This window comes from Pseudonaja textilis, chromosome Z, assembly GCF_049901715.1.
Source record: "Pseudonaja textilis isolate UNSWEBS1 chromosome Z, rPseTex1.2, whole genome shotgun sequence".
NCBI classification, from domain to species: domain Eukaryota; kingdom Metazoa; phylum Chordata; class Lepidosauria; order Squamata; family Elapidae; genus Pseudonaja; species Pseudonaja textilis.
In genome coordinates this window covers 108,579,843-108,583,229 of record NC_142008.1, presented here as the reverse complement: position 1 = coordinate 108,583,229, position 3,387 = coordinate 108,579,843, and positions in this window count along the sequence as shown.

Genomic DNA, 3,387 nt, shown 5'->3' with positions numbered 1-3,387 from the left:
TTTACAATGGAAAAACTGTATCAGGGTAACAGGAATCCACCTCTCTTGGCTTACTGTTGTTGGACAAGGCAGTGAGATGCATCAGACACTGTATACAAACAAAAATCAGCAGCAAAACACTTTTAGTAATTTCAGAGTGTCAGAAACATGTGAGTAAATACAATCATAGCCATTAATAGTTAATTTTATATTTCACAAAATTCCTACATAACAACAGTCATTTTGAAATTACAGTAATTTGTTCAGTTTGAAAGGGTCTATCAAATGGTTTTCAGAAAGCAAATCATTTGAAAAAATGGTTGTCCCACATAATTGATTCTCTAAATTTTTGAAAGATAATATTTGTGTCAATCATGATAGTATCACATCTTCTTTTCTTTAATTTTCTGACTGCCTTTAATTTTTCCATGTAGCAGGAACTCCCACAGTTGTTTTTACCTTCACAATATTTGTGAAAAATACTTTATCTTTAGTTTGTTTTCAATGCTTCCAATGACCCTTCTGGTTTTATATCATCTAATAGTGAGTGGCAGATTCTTCTTATGGTTCAAAGTTTTCTCTTTTACAAAAAAGAAACATATTTGTTTGTTCATTTATCACCAAAAATAAAATACAAAACAAAGAAAAAAAAAGGAAAACAGTAACAAACATCCAACCCTAACAAAAAAAATTAAACAAGGAAAAACTCATGTGTACAAAAAAGAGAGGAAAAAATCCAAATATCAAATACATCAAATATCAATTACATTAAATATAAGAAAAAATCAATCGGGGCTAAATACTGAAAAATACATCAAAAATCTAATACATTCTCCTCTTGTTACAACAGGTATAGAAATACTTTTTAAACTTTTCCATCTTTATTTAACTAAAATACTATACAAATATACCAGATATGTTAATCTATTTATTTAATAATCAAATTGACCCAACATCTGTTCACGTATACAGTACATGTAAAAGAAAAAAAGTCAAAAGGTTACCCCAAAGATAAAACTAATCTTCAAAACTCTCTGTAAAGCATCTGTCATTGTATTTAACATATAGAAAATCCACAAATGACTTCCAGTCTTATAAATTTGTCCAATCCAGTATATCCAATCAAAGCAGTTAATTGTCCCATCTCAGCTAATTCAGTAAATTTTTAATCCACTCTTTGACAGTTGGCAACCCCCCCTTTTCCAGGGGTTCACCTCCTCATCAAGTACCCTGGATAGTATGGTAGTGTGAACCAAATAACTAGGAACAGTTGGCAGTCAGACTGCACTGAAGAATTGGCAGTTAATGACAGTTGGCAGTCAGACATCTTTGTAGAACTCCTGGCTCTCTAAAAGCACGGCAATGGATAAACAAAAGAGGCCTTGTCAGGGCCAAAGAATCCATCACATTGTGTCCAAATGTCCATCAAGATTTTTTCAACATAGACCATCCTATCCTTGGATGGCTGGGTGGACTGGACATTAACATTTGAATCGCTATAAATTCATGTATTTGCCATATGCTAAATAAATAAATCCCCTTTTCCTTCCAATGCTTAGCATATACAATCTTTGCAATGGTCATCATGTAAAGAAATAATGCCCCAAACTTGTTTTTGATTGGTTCATCTGTAATACCTTTTCACAAAACTTTAAATCCAATTTTAAGTTCTACCCAGAGTTTGAAAAACTCTTGCTGTTCAGTAAACTTCTGCAGCAGTATTAACAGGCAAGCTTCCTTGACTTTTCTAATTCATGTATCTTACCTGATTTTTCCAGAGTTCTCTTTTCTGGACCTGATATCAATATCATTGTCACTAGAAATACTTTGTATAATTTAAATATTAATTTACTTTTTCTCTATAACTGCATTCTGTGTTGGGATCTAGGAAGTGCTATATCATGGAAACAAATATTTATGTGGCCAGGATGAACCCTTCATTTTAACCACTACACCCATGGTGGCACAGTGGTCAGAATGCAGTATTACAGTTCAACTCTTCCCACTGCCAGGAGTTTGATCCTGCCGGCTCAAGGTTGACTCGGCATTTCATGCTTCTGAAATCAGTAAAACCCAGATTTTATGAACCAGATTTTAGGGGACAAGTAAAACAGTTTTACCCCATTTTACTTCTTTTCTTGCCACTACTGTTAAGTGAATCATTGCAATTGTTAAGTTAGTAACATGGTTGTTAAGTGAATCAGGTTTCCTCATTGACTCTGCTTGCAAAAGCAGATCACATGACCCCAGGACATTGTAACCATCATAAATATGAACCAGTTGCCAACCATTTGAATTTTGATCACGCAACCATGGGGATACCCATTTTGATTTGTATTTTGATCACATGACCATGGGGATGCCCCTGGATACCCATGGGGATGATCTTGTGATCATGGACCTGTATACTGTACAAGTCAAAAAGAGGGCTGTGAAAATATCTACAGACCCCTCACATCCTGGACATACATTGTTTCAACTTCTATCCTCAAAATGATGCTATAAGGCATCAGAACAACTGGACACAAAAGGACAGTTTTTCCCCAAAATGCCATCACTCTGCTCAACAACTAATTCCCACAACATTGTCAAATTATTTACTAAGACTGTATTACTATTCTTCTTCTCATCCTTCTTAGTACCTATCTCTTCCCACCTATAACTATAACTGTATTGCTTGTATCTTTGCAATTTATATAGTTTTATTTGTTTTCTAGTATGATTTGATTGCTTATTAGTAACCTATGACTGTCACTAAGTATTGTATCTTATGATTCTTGATTAGTGTATTTTTTCCTTTTATGCACACTGTGAGCATATGCACCAAACATAAATTCCTTGTGTGTCCAATCACACTTGGCCAATAAAGAATTCTCTTCTCTTCTAAGTGTGAGAAATGATCACAAGTTACTTTTTTTTAGTGCTGCTGTAACTTTGAACAGTCACTAAATGAACTGTTGTAAGTTGGCTACCTGCATAGTTGGTTACCTTTGTTTGTTTTTGGATCATTCATCGAAAAATCATATCTTTCTCAAGAGGTTACAATAAAAACATTTGTTAAGACCTGATAAACATGTTTTCTTTAACAATTCCATAAGGAATTCTAGCTTTGAAATGATAGCAATTCCATTTTCCATTTAATAATATTTGCAATTAGCTAATCTGGCACAGCAGTGTGTTGTCAGTCATGAATAACAGTTAGGTGGATTATTTCATTAGAGAATTATGGTATAAACACAGTGCCTATTCCAGTATTTGAAGGAGTGATAAGGATAAGAGACAGGCATGCGTGTATTAATATGGTCCCAAATATTTAGTATTTAGAGATTTAAATTGATCAGAAGACTTTGTAAACTTCTTCAATGATTTTCCAAGTATTCCAGTGATCATGGCTAGATAGAAAAAAGA